Raw genomic sequence first — 20,630 nt, forward strand, 5'->3', positions numbered from 1 at the left:
TCATGACCTGGGCCAAAGGCAGATGCTAACCAACTGAGCAACCCAAAAGCTCCTACAATCATAATTAAAAACTCCTATACCTTCTAAACATCAGCCCCTGATGCAAAGCCAGTTGAACTTCCTTTGAACTCGCCCTGGGTCACAGAGTTGGTAGCAGAAGAGAGAATCAGTGTCTTTCTGGCAGAACCACATGGGCTTTGGAACCACGCAGGTTTCAGATGAATTATAATTCTTCCCCTGGCAAATAGCAGTTTCTAAAACCCCTGGCTTATAGCAGTTCAGTATGCCTTTATGAGCATTGCTTTTCTCATCTACATAAATGCAAGATATATAACAGCATCATAAATGCAAATACAGGTGCTTGGACCTGCTGAATCTCAAAGGATGAAATCCAGATGTTCAGAATTTTTAAAGAAACCTAAACATCCTTTTGGTGCACATGCAGGCAGGGTTGAGAATCACAAAACTAAAATGTTTACGAGAAGTCTAAGTGAGATAATGAGTGTCAAACTCCTAGCAGAGGACCCGAGACAACCAATCTTCTAAACCACAGCACTTGCTAACACTCTGAAAGTCATCCATTCAGAGGTAATGGAAACTTGAAACTGGGCTTTCTGTCTTCATCCCAAGAAATGAGGAAGGACCATTTTTGTGCAGTAACAGTAGGTGACGAACAGACTTTGTATACAACTGTCCTCCAAACTTTGGGGAGAAAATATCTCTATCCAACAGTCAGTATTCCCCCAAACTCTCCATGCCAGAAAACAAGATTGTTCCCAGAATCTTACAAAATCCTGTTAACGATCAGTAGCATCAAAAGTTTGAATATAAAGAGCACATTTTCTCAGGGTGATATTTCTATCAAAATTAGACCCTTTTCCTTGAACAGCATTATGAGCTTATTAACACTTTAAAATCACTGGAAAACCTGTAAGGCAGTGCTTACATAGTCCTGCTGTACTCAGAATGGTTCAGCATCAATACAAAGTCTCATTAACCTTATCACTTTCTAGTCCTTGAGCACAATGGGGTATGCCAGGCAGCTGCCACTGTCTGTGTGCTCTAATGCATAAACTTAATGGGCTTGGAGAACAAGACTTCCAGCAGTGCCATGAGCTATTCAGAGGTACTTTTCAGCTAGCTAATATGTTATTCTGAACCACCCAGCTATTATTGCAATGTATGGAGCCCTTAATTTTGGTTTAATGGTGTTTTTGTAAGGGAGATGTCAATGAAACTTAGACCATGTTTTAAAAGTCCAAGAAAAATAAAAAGGGCTCTCCTTGCCACATAGTCCTAGTGACATTGAACAATGTCATATGATGAGGTCCTCACCTTCCTCCTAGCTGCTACCTAACTGGTTTTGAAAGATATATTCGCCTTATGGATTCAATTGTACAAAGTGTAAGGAAACTTCCAAAATAAACTAAATTTCCTCGGAATGATTGTAAAATAAAGAAAACATCTTTAACAGGGCTTAATTGCCAGAGATGTCTAAAATTTCCTTCTGAGGTTAGGAAAAAAGGAAATTAGAATATTGAACAAAGTATCTTTGTACCTGAGAGCCACAACACCACACCACCATCCCCATCCTCACCACATCCCATAAATATAAATTTCATTGGTATGATCTGTTGTATGTAAGAGATGTTTATTATACAGGTAAGCTTTGTGAATAGCTTTGTGAAATGATGTAATCAAAATTTAGTCAGGAAACCAATCTTTAATGATTGAATTATTTTTAAAAAGACTGATTAAATGATTGATGATTAAATGATTAACATAATTAAAAATGATTAAATGATTTAAAAAGTATTTGATTAATTTTTTAAAGTTAAAAAAGAAAGAAAGAAAGAAAGAAAGCAGGGCTCTTGGGCGGCTCAGTCCTTTAAGCATCTGCCTTCTGCTCAGGACCTGATCCCAGGGTCCTGGGACCGAGCCTGACGTTGGGTCGCTCCTGCTCAGCGGGAGCCTTCTTCTCCCTTTCCCTCTGCCTGTCACTGTGCCTGGTTGTGTTCTCTTTCTCTCTGTCAGATAAATAAATCAAATCCTTTTAAAAATAAAATAAATTAAAATTAAATTAAGAAGGAAGAAAAATTTAGAAATCTATAACATGAGAAGAGATACCTATTCTATGCTGTTTGTTCTATTAGTGGGTACCACTGACATTCTTCATACAAATATTTCTCATTTGTAGAAAATGCTATAATACATTTTGTTAAATGGAATCAGATTTTGGGTAGTCTCAAAGAGCTGGGCCATGGAAGAGCAAAGCAGGGTCAATCTTATTCTGGTCAGTCAGTACAGCATACTCTCTTGTTGGAAGTTGGAACAGCAATCCAAGAATCCTTGCATCATCAAATGGTTTTTATTACTCACTAGATTGTAAAATAAAAAAATTACTTTGGTGGTCACTTAATTGAATTCTTGCCATCCTCTTACCCCACACATTGATTATATACCACACAGGCACTGACTATACACCTTTTTACTTTTCCCCTGTCTATGGGTGGTACTTTAAGGAGAATAATTTAAAGACTGTTTTCTGGACTTTTCTCTCTTTGACTTTCGCCATACCCAATCAGTTATAAAGTCATATTTTTTTTTTCCTTTATGTGTCAGATGAATTCCACTCTCTTTCCATTCCTAACACCCAAATGCAAACTCATTCCTTCTTACTTAGGTTACTGAAATACTCAATCTCTCCCTCTCTCTCTCTCGCTATAATCTCTGTTGTACAGTACTCCTTAGTCAACATCAAAGCATTAACTTTCTAAAATGGAACTTTGGTCATTGGGCTGGGATATTCTTTGTCCATTTGCATTCATTTTACACACTCTGTACTCTTTTCTGTGCCTGAGAGGTTAACCTCTGCAGACAGCATCATGTTTTCTGGTTTTTCTTTGAGTTTGCCAAACAGAGTTACCAACAGGAGGTTAGCAAACAAGTAGGACAAAGAGGTAAACATACCTTTCATCCTGGCCACCACATGCTGGGCTCTGGTTTAGTGGTTGCTATAGAGCTCCAAGATAAGGACGCATTCTTATAAGATGGCAGCTTCTGAAACCTTCAACTTCTTCAAATTCTGGCAATCACTTTCTCCTTCTATGTCTCCAAGTCTAATGTTTTGAGCCCCATAGTGATTTTCCCTTAATCTTATCCACAGTCTTCCAGTCTCTTCAATTATCTCTTCAGTAGCTACCTAACACGATTCTGACTGCTATAATTATACTACTTACTGAACAGGTACTTTCAAATGTCTTCTTATGCCTCTAATATAAATTCCACTTTCCCATATCTGATTGTTAACCCCATTAAATTTAATCCTAATCTATCAGTCCTGATGATCTTCAATTGTTCAGTTACAGGAACATTACTCTCTAACCAGATTACCTCACTCACTCTGTTCCTCAAATATCACCTGTGTTCCCAAACCCATTCCTTGATAAAAATAATCTGCCCTAATTTATCAGCCTCTTTTTCTCTTAGATCTGCTTTCCATGTTCCCTATTATACTATTAGCAGGTATGTTTCTGCTATATGACTTTCCTCTCCATCCATGAAAAATTGGGCCAGGCATACATAAAAGACTCAAGTTCTCAGGAATGTAAATTATTTCAGAACAAAATTATTGGGACTAGATTCTGTGGGTAATGGAGTATCAGTAATAGGATTGTGGTTTTAAAAAAGGCCCCATCCCTGAGGTTTGTTTGAAAAACTCTTCCTTGATTTGAACGAGACAATAAGATATCTTCTCCAATAAATTTTTTTATGTCAGCTCAATTTGATTTCTTTAACTGTAAAGCAAAGGAACCATCACTAACACACTAAGATTCAACATTTCTTTTCTCTTGGAATAGTAGCATGCCTCACTTTATATATTTAAAGCAATGGTCTCCAAAATAGGTTGTGAGCACCAGAAATGACTAATTAGTGTGGAAAAAAATATTGGACTATTTTCTATCAAAATAACTTTAAATGATTTAAAAACCAACCTGTATTAATATTTAATATGCAGATTAATATTCATACCATCCCTTAGCCTGTAAGGCAGCAAGCGAGATGCTCTACACATGCAGGAAAGAAAAGGGATAAGTGGGAGTTTTATAAGGTAGATAGATTGACAGTGGTATTCTTCTTTATTTACTTTCATCACAAGTTAAATTATAATAGTTTATGTGTACCCTATTAGAATGGTTTAAATGCTTATTTAAATGCTGGAGTTTTTAAAACACAATGACATGAGAAAGACAGTGATTCTGATTTATTTTTGTAACACTCAGAGGATCACTGTTTATGTCATGACAAAGTACTTTAAAGACCTGTCAAGTTTAAAGATAAATAAAGCATTTTTCTTTTACAAAGATAAGTGTTCCAAATATATTGAATTTTTAGTGATAAAAAATTGCTATCTGTAATGTGCTATCTAGCAGATATTTTTTTTTAAAAATTCAACCTTCACTGTACCCTTAAGATAGAAATGATATTTTAATAACAAAGAAAAGTAATCCATTTTGAAAGCAACTCCTTTGAATTTGGGTATTTGTTAAAGTTTCTTTCAGTGAGAAATGTTATTGTGAAAATATGTAATTTACATAGACTTTAGTGTTATACATTAAAACATGGAAATAGAAATTTCAAATCAGTTTCAATTCTCCAAACAGACAGTATTATTAAGCTTTTAGCCATTTGCTCAAAATATAAAACATGGCAGCTTCCAAACAGCTCAGGCAAGAATAACCAATCTGCATCAATTAAGATATAAAATTAAGAGCTAAATTTCAGCTAAACACTTTTCATAATTAGAATAGAAAAATGTGTATCATAATCATCAAATATTGCCAATTATTAACCTCTCCAGATAAATCTCTATATATTTCTCAACTGTAACAGGCATCCATTTAAAATCAAATATTGTAATACACTCAATTTATAACCAAAATCTTAAAATATTCAAAAACACAGGATTAAAATTTATTTTTCAAAATACTGAAGGATTTTCAGTAATGCTTAATAAAAGCAAAGAAGTTTGGGTATGACTAATGAAAATAATATAATAATTTAAAAGTCATTTATTTATATCTTATACTTAATTTTTCTCACATATTTTTTTTTATCTTGGGTTATTTTTGAAATTTCCTATTGAATAGCTTCTGAAAGCAAGATATTCCTACAGTTATAACTGTAATAGGTTAAACTTGTAAATGGACAAATAATTTACAGATTTCTTGAATAAGGGAGAAAAATACTTTGGGGGATCAAAGCCATATAAAGTCTGTCCTCTACCAAGAAAACTTTCCGAACCAAGGTTTATCTTTTCACTGAATTCCTGTCAAAGCTTGTATAATTACTGTTTATTTCATATTTATGAATTTTCATATTTTTGTAAATATTTATATTGTCAATTTTATTATAGTTGACCCTTGAACAATGGAAATTAGGACTGGTAGTCCTTAAGCAGTTGAAAATCAATGTATAACTATTGTCTTTCCCCAAACTTAAGTACTAATAACCTACTATTGACTGAAAAGCTTACCAATAATGTTATATGTCTTATATACTATATTCTTTTGTATGTTATATGTCTTATATACTATATTCTTATAATAAAGTAAGATAGAGAAAATTGAAATGTTATTAAGAAACTCATCAGGAACAGAAAATACATGTATAATACTACATTGTATTTATATAATATGATATGTATTTTATATATAATATAAATATATTGTATATTAAAACATAATAGACATATTTAAAATAGTAAATCTTTATATAGTATATGTGATATATAAATTTTATAAATATATAAATATATTCCTATATATATATAAATATATGTATATACATATATATATATATATATATATATATATATATATTCCACATATAAGTAGGCCCACACAGTTCAAACCCATATTGATCAAGGGTCAACTGTATTTTGCTAGTTACTTGGAAGCAATCACTGTGTTTTATGGTTACATATATTTACATTTGATCTTCTCTTCTATCCTTATTTTCACTTGACCCAAATAGAGCTTGGTTAAATCCAACTCTTAACCTTGAAAGAAGTTGGGATAAACTTGTCACCCAGCTGGCCAACCTTACTTTAAATTCAAAGTCACTGATCTCAAATAGATGACAGTATATTTCCATGTTCTTTTCATCCTCCTATGTTTCCTCATGGCTATGTTGTGGCTTCTTTTTCTTCAGACCTCCAAAACTTTGTTTATTCTTACATCAGAAGATCTTACCTTCTATTTACTGAAGCAATCACAAGAAAATTAAAAAAAAAAATCTAATAAGTGCACCTATACATATCCCTGCATCTATGACCTCCTTTGCTCCTGTAACCTCGGTCAGTGCTTTACCTGAGCAAGATCACACTTTGGCTCACCTACACAGACTTAGCTCTCGTAATGAACCCTTATCTCTCCTCCATCATCACTATTTCCTTCCTGAGCTTTCTCTTCGTCAGCATACAAACCACATTTTCATTTCCCTCACCTTAAGAAGTGAGTCCACACTGCTCTCCAACTTCTCCCTTTTCCTCAGATTTCAAAGGAAGAATGATATTTGTTTATAGGTATAAAAAATATTTGTCTCTATATGCTAAATCCATTCCCTTTGGCATGCTCAATCAGGCTTCTACCTCTACTTCTACTACAAAACTCTTAACATTATCATTGATCATTTGATTGCCAAAATCAGTGTTAATTTCTCCAGACATCATTTTCCTTGATCTATAAGCAACTTTGTCAGAGTTGATCACTCTATCATCCTGAAACTCTTTTTGTACTTCCTGGAAGATATACTCTCTGGTTTTCCTCCTTTCTCCTGGTTGTATTTTCTTTTTCTTCTCTGTTTGTCATTACTTACCTGGCTGTTAAACATTGGAGTCCCTTAGGATTGTCTTTTTTGTTTTCCACATATATGTAGTAGCTTGGTGATGCCATCCATTCAATATTTGTATTTTAATATATTTATTATGTATAAAATATACATAATTTAATGTGTTATATATAATTATATATATGTATATATATACCTTGCCCTCCCTTCAACCTACCCTCCATATAGGTATATGTGAGAACAACTTCTATAATTCCACTACCCTAATAATCACTGTTTATAATTTTTGTAGTATTTCAAGTCTTTTCAAAATAAAAACAGTGTTGTGTTTTTGTTATAGAAATAAAAATTATAATGTAATAAGTATAAAAATAGAGAAAGTGGTTAGAAGGTAAAATCATCTAAATACTGAAAAAGGAAGAAAGAAGGAAAAAGAGGAAGAGAAGGAGGAGGAGGGGGGAAGAAGAAGAAGAAGAAGAAGAAGCAGCAGCAGCAACAGCAGCAGCAGCATACTCTTAAAACATCAAAGCTTGTCTCTAGTCCCAGTATTTTCCTCAGACTACAATGTCCAACTGCCTAGTCACCTTCTGTACCTGGATGTCAACTCAGTATCTTAAACTTTTACACACCTAAAGCTGAGCTCCTTTTAATTTCCCCAAACCTGCTGTTCTGACAATCTTTCACTTGAATAACTTTACTCTTGAGTAACTCTACTCTTCTATGTGATCAGAACAAAAATCTTAGTCTCTTTCTTTCCAGGGCCGTAAGTCTTTCTCTAAACAGCAGTTCAAATGATCCTGTTGAAAACTGTCACATTATCTTATACCCATGCTCAAAATTTCTCAGTGGCTTTCCCATATTTTATAATTATACAATGGGTTTTAAGGATAAATGTCTGTGAGATAAGCAGAAAATTAAAAAGCTTCTATTTGTGCCACTACCACTACTACCAAATGAAAGATTATTAAATACTGGCCTCCTGAAAGCACCATCAAAATAACTGGCTGATAATGCAAAACTGAAATTATTGCTTCCTGCAGTGAAGGAAAACCCTGTTTTGAGAGGATTAGTAGCATCTCAGAAAAATGAGAAAAACTGGGTTACTAGTGAGGCTTTTGGGTATAAAATAGATTTTCCAATATGGAGGTTTATTTACAATGGTAAAGATCATGATATACTAGCATAGGATTGGCAGACACAGAAAGATAAAGATTTTTGAGGCAAGACTCTCGGGGACAGTGTTGACAAACAGTTGTTTGATGCTGTCTGTGTGATATTTATTTTCCTGGGTAATTATTTCCTGGAACAGCAGTCATGTTGATAAAAATAGTACAAAAGAAGATATGTTATATGAAGATACAGTCAAATATTAAAGTCATTTAATGTAGGTAGTAATCTGTTATAGATGATTTTGGTTCTCACCAGATACACTCACTTTCCCACTGGCTATCCATGCCAGCTCTCTGAAGTAAGAATATCAGAGAGTTTTCTTATGAATACATAGAACATATCAAATATGGAACGTTGGGTTGATTCACATAGTATCAGCCCAGTTTGGTCATTAAAATTACTTAAATAGATAACTGCTAAGATGGACTGTTGTTTTTTTTTTTTTTTTTACATAATTAGATCAACTATCACTATATTTATGTCATAGAAGTATATCATCAAAATATTAACTTGAACATAAATAACTTCAATATATATCCAGAATGCAAGATCTGCTCAGCTTTTGCACTGTTTCTGCCATGATTCAAGCCACCATCTCTTATCAGTTATTGCACTGACCTTGCACTGCTTCTACTCTTGCCCACCTCTCAGCCTCTCCCTTACAGAGCAACTGAAGTGATTCTGTTGAGAGCTATCAGATTATGTTAAACCCCTGGCAGAAATCTCTCAATGCTTTTGTTTTTTATTTTTCTCAGTTTCTGTTAAACTCCACAAAAGCCACTTTTTATGAGAACTTTTTCAAGATATCTTTCCATAATATATAACATCTAGTCATAAGGAATCTCCCTTGAAAATCATTGATAAAAATAACATCCTGCCAACTAGACCCATCCCCAACATTTATCTCTGGGCTTATAATATACACTCCAACGACTAGGAGCACACTTCTCAGCAGCCAAACAGGACTTTACCCAGAGGACCAATAGTAACAGTCACTTAAGTCCTTCTCCTTGGAAATTCCAGCAATTAGAACAAAGTCACACAAACCACACCCATGCTTAATAAAAACACTGGCATTTCATTGATCAGATGCTTCAGAGTACCACCCTTCCTTTGCAGTAGCTCCACCACTGACTCCAGATCTGTTCTCTTAGGATTACAAGGTATTCCAAACTCCTCAAAGAAATGTTCATCTTCAGAATAGTACTTCTTATTATCTTCATCTCTACCTCTTGCTAGCTCAGAATGAGCCAAATTATTTTCCATGGTTTACAAAGCACTTTCCCATCTGGCTGCCTATTAACTCTGATCTTCTGTCTCATGGCTCTGTTACTTCTCTGCTCCAGGTATACTGACCTTGCTTTTCCTGGTCCATGTCTGGCTTGCTTGCTCCTGCCTCAGAGCCTTCGCTCTTGCTGTTTCTTCTGCCTGGAATACAATCCTTTGTTTAAACACATATACATTCTTCTTATTATTATTTTTTTAAGATTTTTATTTACTTACTTGACAGAGAGAGAGAGAGAGCACAGGACTGGGAGGAGGAGCAGAGGGGAGAAGTAGATTCTCTGCTAAGCAGGGAGCCCAACCTGGGGCTTGAGGACCCTGAGACCATGACCTGAGCCTAAGGCAGACACTTAACTGACTGAGTCACTCGGGAGCCCCCACATGTGCATTGTTTAGCTGCCTTCGTTGTTTTTATTTTTCTCCATTGCACTTAATACCACTCAATACACTATATATCTAAGTATTTGCCTTTTTGTCTGTGTTCTTCTACTGACACATAAGATCCATGAGGACAGAAATTATTTTTATTTCCAAATAGAAAACTTTTTATATCAAATGATGATTCACAGGATCAGACTATTCAAGGAGGAACACATTAAGCCTCACATGTATTATTTACAGATGCTACATGAAAATCATAAAAACAAATGAGTTATCCCTCTTGTATGTTCTTATGATCCTGATCACGATCCTTTTAAAACGTTCAGCACACTCATTATAGCAGTGCTGTTTGTATATTTAACTTCCTTCCTGCAGTAAGAATTCTCTTAGTTTAAACACATGCCTTATTCACATTTCTGTGGCTAGATACCAGCATAGAATTTGATATTCAATAAGCAGGATGTATCAGTGTTTGATCATTCTTTTGTGATTTTATTTACTTATTCATTTACTCATTTATTTTTACATTTGGGAGAGAAAACAGGCATTTAAAAAATATATATTAAAAGCTCCTTACCACTATGCAGTGTGGGAAACCTGAAGGAAGTCAAGCTCATGGCGCTGCACTAATTACACAGTCCACTGGATGAGAAGGTCCTTTCTGTTCTTTTTCGCCTTGTGTACCTATGACTGTTATTGACAATTCCCCTATCTCACTGTTTCTATGTCAGTGGACTTTTCTGACTTCATTTCAATTCTCAGATCCAAAGATACATAGAAAAGAAATATGCAGAGAGAAATAAAATGGAAAAGCAGAACAGGGGTGGAGAAAAGAGAGATAAATGAAGGGGAGTCCAGGACAGAGGAGGGAGAAGTAAATTCTAGCTCTGTGGGGCATTTACATAGGCATTTGCATCATACAACTTTGCTGTGGCAAGAAAGTCCATAGGAGGTAAGCTTTGGAAATCGATCCCTTTCAAACTGAGGTGCCAGGGAAAGAATGGAAGGGAAGAGTGATATAAGGAAGAGATATACTATATAGTAGATGAGATGAATTCATACACTACTTTTTAAATGTAAACAGGTGTAGATTTTGGTGTATGTTTCTCAAACCTTGAGTAACTGAATGATAATGGTTTAAATAAAACTGTCACCAGTGTTGTTTTCTCTTCCTTTTTTGCTTGCTAATTAGCTTTATTTTGAAATACTATGCTTTTAAAGGTCTGCTCTCTCTAAAAGCTAAGCTAAAATTTTCTTTTCTTTGTTTGATTGCTGATTTGTTTGGGAAGTGGTTCAAGGGATACCAAAAGATTATTTTCAGAAAGGTGATTTTAGGGGCATTTGGGTGGCTCAGTGGGTTAAGCCTCTGCCTTTGGCTCAGGTCATGATCTCAGGGTCCTGGGATGGAGCCCCACATGGGGCTCCCTGCTAAGCAGGGAGCCTGCTTCCCCCACCTCTCTCTGCTTGCCTCTCTGCCTTCTTGTAATCTCTGTCTGTCAAATAAATAAATAATTTTTTTTTTAAAAAGAGGTGATTTTATTCATTAGTATTGTATTTGCCTACTTTGATTTATAAACCTTTTTCACATTAAACATTCAGCCAGTGACCTTGAAATGAGGCTAAACTCCAACTCAAATGTCAGCAGAAAGAAATGCCAGTTTTTATGAAAATTTTGCTTATGAATTTTAAATGTGAGCATAATGTCCTTTGTTTTTAAAAACATCCTATTCTCTTTCACCTTTATTATTACTATAACCTTTAATAACAGCTGTTTGAATTAATCAAATTTCAGAAAGAGGGAACTTATGAATATTGCTCATTAAAATTTTACCATTTGTTAATACTAAAGTAATTTCTAGAACTAATTCCATAACATTTAACAAAACTTCCAGGTGTATTCTCTAGGTTCTTTTGTCATATGTTTTCTTTTGCAATTATTTTTAAATATTGTTTTAATATGGTGCTCTAGATAATGAAGTTGGATTAGGAGGAAGATCCAAGAAAATAATAAATTAGTGGGTGTAGAATAGAAAAGAAATTCAATCACGGTATTTTTACAGAGTTGTGAAATAAAGGTGCATTCTTTCTTTCCCTTTCATTCTTTTTTCCTTTCCTTTCTATTAACTTTTTTTTTTTTTTTTTTAAGAGAGAGAAGGGGGCAGGAAGGGTCAGAGAGAATTATAATGGAACCCAACATGGGACTGAATCTCATGACTCGTAGATCATAACCAGAGTTGAAATCAAGAGTCAGACACTTAACCAACTGAGCCACACAGGAGCCCCATGAATTAGAATTTATTATAATTAATGATTTAGAGCTTTTCTTTTGCTTCCACAATAAAAAAAGACACTACATATACCTTTTTCCAAATCCCTTTCTCTGTCCCTGCTAAAATGTGAAGAATAGAGGAGCATTATTTATTGCTATGAAGCATTTAAAACTAATAACTTCTGTCATTTTCCATTAGCCACCAGGGAATATTTAGAACTACTATTGTTTTCAAATATATTAGAGAATTTCATTATAATGTTAAAGAAATTAAAAGCATCAAAAAAAAAAAAAAACCTTAAACAGAGCTTGACTGTAATAAAACTAACACTGGGTGTTTACAAGTGTCAGAAACTATGCTAAGTCTTTTATACACCTTATCTAGTTTATTTTTTTCCCCCTTTTTTTTTTTAAATTTTATTTATTTATTTAACAGAGATCGCAAGTAGGCAGAGAGGCAGGCAGAGAGAGAGAGAGAGAGAGAGAAGCAGGCTCCCTGCTGAGCAGAGAGCCTGATGCGGGACTCGATCCCAGGACCCTGAGATCATGACCTGAGCCGAAGGCAGTGGCTTAACCCACTGAGCCACCCAGGTGCCCCCACCTTATCTAGTTTAAATACTACAATAACTCCATGAAATAAGTACCATTGGATAGAATAAACATTAAGACTTGGAGAGTTTTATTTATTTACCTGTCACACAGGTGTTAATCTGTTGATCCGGGTTTTGAATTCATGTTTGTCTGACTCCAGCAGCCTAAATTTTGAGTAGTATATTGGATGATATTATCTGTTCAAAATATCTGCTGCTCCTCTTATAGGTCCCTTTGCTATGAAGGATTGTACATATGGTATATGGTACCCAACTCATGATGATTTGACTTACAATTTTTCAAATTTACAATGATGCAAAGCAAAACTCATTCAGTAGAAAGCATACTTTGAGTTTTGATTTTTCTAGGCTACCAATAAGCAGTAGGATATTCTGTTATGATACTGAATGGTGGCAGTGAGCCTAGCTCCTAGTCAGCTACACAATCAGGAGAATAAACAACCAGTATACCTACAACCACTCTGTTGTCACTTTTAGTAAAGTAGTCAATAAATAGCATGAGATATTCAACACTTTATCATAAAATAAACTTTGTTAGGTGATTTCACCCAAGTCTAGGCTCATGTAAGTTTTCTGAACACATTTCAGGAAGACTAGGCTAATCTATGATTAATCTATAATATTTGGTAACTTAGATGTATTAAATGCATTTTTGACTTAACGATATTCCAACTCACGGTGGGCTTATTGGGATATAACCCCATCCTCAGTCAAGGACTATTTATACCTTTCCACCTCATTGACTTTAGGCTTTGATAAATGGATAATAGAAATTGACATGTGCCATTTCCAAACAGAAGATTTCCAAGCCATCACATCGTTTTCCACCTTGTTATTTTCCCCTTTCTCTTGAGTTTGACAGTGTCCCCAGTGAGGCTGATCCTATAGTCTAGGTTTCAGGTGATGGTGACTCTGAACAAGACCCTGGACAGTGATAAATACACAACTGAGTGTTCAATGTTCTGTGTCAATGAGACTTACAAGTCATTTTTTGTTATAGCACAAATGAGCTTAGCTTGACTGATGTATTATTCAGTTTGTGCCTCTATTTGCTTATTCTATGTAGACAAATTTATTTGTAATGTAATTTTTTTCTTTACTGCAAATAAACTAGAACAAATCAAAATCTCCTTCCTGAACATATTCTGAACACATCATAAAGTCCTTTGGTAAACTCTGTAAATATACAACATAATTAAATTATGAGGGCATGAGAATTATAAAATGCTCACTCTGGTTGAATGCTGCAGAGAGTGCATAACAAGTAGAGGAGCAAATACTTTTCAGAGATTATTTTCCATTATCTACCATTAATAACACCTCTGGCTCAACTGTTTAAACTTTGTCGGCAAGAACATTTTAAAACAGATTCTGTTGACAGGTGCAGTTCCAAAGACTGCTTCTTCTTCAGTGAAATTATATTCCCTCTCCCACTCACACTCCTTCCTTTAAAATGGTACTTAACACCCACTGCCGCCTGGATGCTTTTATTGTACAGGAAAGACTAAAGAGTGATTCATCTAGTTTTTAATCTTTTGGCCTTTTTATTGGGATGGTACAATCACAGGAATTAGGGATGGGAAGGATCAGTTGCTTTTGAATTTACATTTTTATACCTGTAGTCAGCAGCTTCCCAACAATGAGATAGAATAAAACATGATAGGTAGGCCAAAACCCTCTGCTACAGATAATCAACTAGCTACAGACCAGAGGGTGGGTGTGTGCTCTATTTAGAAGAATCGCCTGATAGATGTCACTACCATCATCTTTTAAATTCAGTCTTCTTTGGCTCAGTGTGTATCCATTGATTTTGTTTTGGCCAAAATCTATTTAAAACACACACACACACAAGATAAGCAACTATGAATTTCTCATTTGCAACCATTTATGTATATGGGAAGTGACTTAATGATCTTCTAATTGAACAGTCATTGCTCACTCTTCTTCACACTATTCTTCACCAGTGTTATTTACCACTGCCCAAGCCCTGATCTGACTGTCAGGCTGTGAGCAACTCTGTAGACAGGAGTGCAGTTTCTGTGGTTAGAGCAGCCGTATATCAAACGCTTGAAGCAGGCTAAATGGAAACTTCAGGCACAATATAAATAGATTTTAAATGATTACTGTAACCTCTTCTTTATGGGTAGAACCTAGCAAAAGCACTTTGTCACCTCCTGAGCCATTGCTTCTGGCCCCAATAACAATTTTTTGGTGGATGTTTTTAGTAAAATAGAAATCAACACTCTAAAATCTAGATCATAACAGGTAAATTTAAAAAGTATGTGCTTCCTTCATATTAGCAGATCTTGACATTTCTCAATGATTACTTCATGATTAAATGTAAAAATATATGTTTATATATATGTTTATAAAAAATAAAAAATTAATAATTTAAAAAAAACGTAATGAAATTGTAACTGTTGGAAAAACTGTTGGAGAAACTGATGGAAATCCCATCAAAAGGAGTATAAAATACAATAATTTAAAAGGGGGGCAAGACTGATCATTTTATCCTCCTTGTATATAGTATCATGTATACTGAATTATTGACTCTTCCATGTGACTTTCTCTCTTGCTTTGCTACTCATTTTACTTATTGCTCTAAAAAAATCTGTGTAGACCAGTGCTATGCAATAGAGCTCCTTGTAGTGGTGGAAATGTTCTCTAATCTGCATAATCTAATATACATTTAGCCACTAGCTTCATGTGCCTAATGAGCACTTGAAATCTAGCAAGTGCAACTGAGAAACTGATTTTTAAATCATATTTAATTTTATTTGCCTTAAACACCTACATGTGGCTAGTGATTACTGCATTGGATGGTCAGGTCTAGACTGCACATAACTTACATTCTTAGAATCATAGAACTTTAAGGTTGAAAGCAGTTTATAGGGAATCTAACCCAAGTTTTCTTATTGTTAATCACCTGTTGGAGAGATTATTTCTGACATTAGCTTTGGAAAAAACTACTGTCAACTATAGTTTCTTGCTCAGTCTAATCACTACAGATAAGCCAGAGTCCAAAAAGTTTCTGGGTTTTATTCTTGTCAACCATATAACTGTATTTGTCAACTGTAAAATAGTTCAAGTAGGCAAATATTAGTATTACAATGGTGAATCATAAACATAACTCAGAATGCTACATATCATCTGAAATAATGTTGCTTGCCCTTAGAATTCATGTGGAAGTAAATACAAAACACAAAGCCAGGTTTGAGTATGTATTTAGGGGGAAATGAAACAGAAAACATTATTTCTACAGAAACATTGAGAATATTTTTTCTTTGTTGCTAGAAACCATGACTGTTTATCTCTGTCTCTTCAGAACTGAGCACAGTAATTCCAACTTGAGACCTGACCAATAAGTGTTATATGGACCTACTTAAGTGATTACATTAAGGGAGATGAATGGCATTCCAATGGTTGTTATCTTTCCCACAATAGATTAACCAATAGAGTTTATTACTTCACTGGTCCTTGATTCTGGCTTTATATTGAGGCGACCTGAGAAACTTAAAAAATGTCAAGTCCCAACTCCAGAAAAGGTGGGAGTCAAGGCATTAGTAATTTTAAAACCTTCCCAGATGATGCTAATGAGCAGTACAGGTTGAAAAAGATTATTTGTTTAACTTAATTATTATAATAAGTCAAAGTTCAAATATATTTCAGAGCCAAAATTAATCTTGACTCTAATTTATAACCTTAAAATATGCCAAAGATGATTATAACTAGGATGATGAAAACACCTTATCACTAATAAAAATAGAAAAATGAAACTATTAATTTTTAAAATAATCAAGCAAAAGACAGACAAAAGTCAGTGAATTCTATTTTCACTGAGGTTTCATATATCTATAGATATGCCTGAGACACTAGGAAATCCTATGTGACAGAATCAAATTTTCATGGCATATATTGTGAGTTATAAGAGAGAAATGACTCTTAAGAATGAAACAGAGAACTGGACTTCACAACAGGACTTTGGCAGAAGGGAAGAAAGGATATGCATATGTATGTAGCTGGTATTTGAATAATAACTGTACTTGTCAATAACTACTATCATTTTTATATATATAATATATGCCATTGTCATAACAATAACTACTGTCATTTATATGTATATATTAATTATACATGCCTACTACAAGTCACACTATTCCCAGGTCTGTAAGGGTGTGTTCTTTTTTATTTCATAGGGAACTACTAGATTGTTTTATTGCCAGAACTGGAAAGGATTAAACTCCTAGATAGCCATGATAATTGGTAGGAATCTATACTATGAAAAGACCAATATTGGAGAAAGTGGTAAAACTTAGAATGGTTTGTTTGAGATTCTTTCTTCCCTTCCTGTTTATCAGAATCCTTTCTATTCATCAAGGACAACTGTGGAAATAAAAGAAATATCAGATATCTTTTAAAGATTTTATTTATTTATTTGACAGAAATAGCAAGAGAGGGAATACGAGCAGGGGGAGTGGGAGAGGGAGAAGCAGGCACCCCACTGAACAGAGAGCCCAATGTGGAGCTCGATCCCAGAACCCTGGGATCATGACCTGAGCCAAAGGCCGACACTTAACAACTGAGCTACCCAGGTGCCCCCAAAATATCAGATATGTTAATAAAACTTTAGTTAGAACTTTAATTGAAAATACAGTCTTCAGGGTGCCTGAGTAGCTCAGTAGGTTAACACCTGACTCTTGGTTTCAGCTCAGGTGATGATCTCATGGGTTCTGGAACGCCCTGCTTAGGGCTCTACACTCAGCAGGGAGTCTGCTTAAAGGTTTTCTCTATCTGTCCCTCTCCCAACTCATGCTCTCCTCTCTCTTTCTCTCTCTGAAATAAATTAATCTAAAAAAATGGGAAAATATAGGTCTCAATTATAAATACAGTTAATGGTAATATCTGAGTTAAAAAAAAAAAAAAACTGTTGATAGTGACTTCAATAACTAAGGTATCCACGATCTTTTACTTGTAAAGCAAAGAGAAGTTAGAAAATATCTACTTACTATTTATCATAAAATTCAAGTAAAGACTACGTTTATACTATATCTATTTGTTACAAAGTTGAGTTTCAGAAGGTCTCTTAAAAAAAGAGATTTATTATAATTTGCATAGATATCTCTAAAGAGTCTTCTACTCTAGACTGTTTACTTATTACTTTGAGATTATATTTTATATAAAAAAGTATATTTTAGGTAGAAAGTTGTATTTTTTCACTTAAAATCAAAGTAAGTATAGCCCCTAAACCTAACTTAAAAACCTTTAATGTATATGTGCATAGAATAAATATTTGATGATTGATTTGGATGAAAAGTAAGGACATCTTATGACAAGTTGAAATTTGAGGTGGCTAGGTAGCTCAGGAATATAATTCCCATATGAGAGATACTGTGTGTGTGTGCACCTGTGTGCATGCATTTATGGATTTTGGATTCAGAAAGAGCTCTTTGCTTTGGAAGTAAGAAATCATATAGATGATACATTTTTATTTTCTGGGTCCATTATGAAGAAAGTAAACATATACAGAGCAAAACCACATAGAACAAGACTGTGTATCTCCTGAAACATTTTATGAAGGCCACCCAACAGGAAAATTAAAGGAAATTTATCAGATATATACCTGAGGATTCTGAAAATAAAAATAAAGGCTAAAATTGTTATTTAAAATCACTAATCTTTTCATCATTTGTAAAAAGGAAAATTTCTTTTTAAAATATGGTCAATCAGCTTTCTTTCTAACAGACTCTGCAGTCCTTGGTGCCAGTTGGAATACTGCAGTACAAATAGAAGCTCCATTACCTCATGGAGAGAAAAGAGTTGATGAACAATTGTGAGAACTGTAGAGCAGACTTCTCTGTTCCCCAGTTTCAGGAAACAAACTTGATGATGTATATTTAAGTAAATGGACATAATTCTCATTTTAGAATTTTACGATCAGTGCAACATGATGTAAGATATTATATCTTTACAAATAAAAACAAATGAAAATATTTAAAAAGGAGACAATGGTTGAACTCTTTCCCTGTAGGAAGAGACAGATTAGAAGTCACAAGGGTCTATTTAAAATCCTGCATGGTGTTTTCATTTTCAGAGAAACAAACTAATGCAAGATAAATCTCTTTCAAGTCTGATGAACAATATCATCGCTCTATTTGCATTTTAGATTATAGATGGAAAAGGAAATGATATATTTGCCTAAGATTTTCCAAAGAGTAAATGTAGAGCCAGGAATAAAATGTCTTTTATTCATGGTTCCAAATCTCTTACTTCCTTTGCTTGACAAGATGACAACATCCTTCTGCAGAAGAACATACTCCAATTATATAACCATCGTTGAATCAGATTAGCAGTGGTCTAAGACTGCATATATACTCCAAACTAAAAGTAGCATTATTCCAAAACCTGTGTTCTTCATATTTTAGAAATAACATTGGCAAAAAGTTATAGAAATTATACACCAAATTAGACTTTTCTAAATAATCAACTGATTCCAGATGGAGTAACCACTGCCTTGATTAAAGAGCACACTCCAAACTTCAATTTTTACTGCTCTTAAATAACCTTCCTGGCAGTAAACATTATGCAAATACAGGCAATGAGGGGAAACCGCTTCTGAAAACTGCATTTAAGTAAACAGCTATTGAACACAGAAATGTGCTTTCTGATTCTACTAAATTATTTCTTTCTAGAAACTCCAAAGCCAGGATTCTGATACACTTAAGAACATTGACTGTGAGTGAAAATAAACTGAGGCAGCAAATGAAATTTTACAGATTTGTACATATTTTAATCTAATAATTCACTGTCACTTTAAAATATATTTTTTAGACTTGCCCCACTTTCTGAAAAAAAAAAAAAAAAGTTTGTGATTCTAGAGAATGAGTCTGTCTGTCTTGTTTTCTCACTCAATAAGTTCATGTGCAGGGCATTCCTGGTCATCAGGGGTAGAAAGATAGATTTCCTCAAAGGGGAAGCTAAAGGAGCTACTCAGAAAGTTGAAGCCCCAGGGCGAAGAATCTCTTATATTAACCTTAAAAATCACATAGGAGATCCTTCCACCAAACAAATGATCACTGTGAGTGTGCTCACCCAGCTCCCTCAACTCACCAGTCCTGGTTCAAAGCACTATGTTTGGCTTTTGAGTGAGTGCTCTATTAAGGGAAAGCTTTGCATGTGGGAAAAACAAAAGCAAAAACAAAACTCCCTTTCTTCTTTGTGAGGCTAGAAAAACTCATGGTCTCCCCTCAGAATGCAATGTCAGAATCACCTGTGTTCTCACATTGAAAATCAAATACTCGCAGGGCCTAGAAAGATAAAGTATGAGAAGCAGGATGATGTAATCCTGTAAGAAGTGGTTACTCTAATAACTTATCTAAAACCATTCATATTTGGGAAAAAAACAATTCTCAATCAACATATTATTAAAAACCTTACTTGAAAATTTTAGATCAAAGGGATATAAAGTTTCATATTTCTTTTCAAATCTCAGTGTATATCACCTCCATATCCCTACAAGTATGTATCCCACTTGGTGGGACACTGCTCCAAATATCACCATAAGGCTAGATATGCTACATATGACTTCTTCTGACTAAATTATTGTCTTTGGAGACTCCACCCCAAGGGCATATATGAGACAAATATAAGCATTTTCAAGTATGGGTCATACTTTACTTTAGGTCACTGACCTAAGCAATGGTCTCTTTTCTTATTTCCACAGAATTCAGAGATTTTTTTATCATTATATTATATATGGTGGACACTATAACCATAGAACAGGACCTTATTTCTTCCTTTCACTCATTTCATCTTAATTTTATTTCCTTTATCACTTCCTTCATTTTGGGGCAGAAGAGAAAGTCACATTTACTAAGTTTTCTTTCTTTCTTTTTTTTTTTTTTTATATGGTGTTTGACTGACTACAGCAAAGGAAATATATCCTGATCCTTACATCTGCTATAGTGTAAACTTAGATAGATTTAGGCTTTAATGAACTTGTCTTTATTTTTTAAGGCTGTACAATATCTTTCTTTTATTATATGTTTTTGTTTGTTTGTTTGTTT

The 20,630-nt window shown here is 34.3% G+C and overlaps 1 long non-coding RNA gene across 2 annotated transcripts in view; it reads right to left on the minus strand.

The window, feature by feature from the left end:
- LOC309863942 overlaps positions 1-9,441 on the minus strand; it is a 67,840-nt gene extending 58,399 nt beyond the window's left edge. The window contains exon 1 of one of the 2 annotated variants that reach the window (XR_014311309.1): positions 9,379-9,441. This is a non-coding gene — a long non-coding RNA (uncharacterized lncRNA). The remainder of the gene's footprint in view (positions 1-9,378) is intronic. The other variant, XR_014311310.1, reaches the window with a different exon arrangement.
- Positions 9,442-20,630: the final 11,189 nt, after the last annotated feature.

This window comes from Mustela nivalis, assembly GCF_964662115.1.
Source record: "Mustela nivalis genome assembly, chromosome: 4".
Taxonomy (NCBI): domain Eukaryota; kingdom Metazoa; phylum Chordata; class Mammalia; order Carnivora; family Mustelidae; genus Mustela; species Mustela nivalis.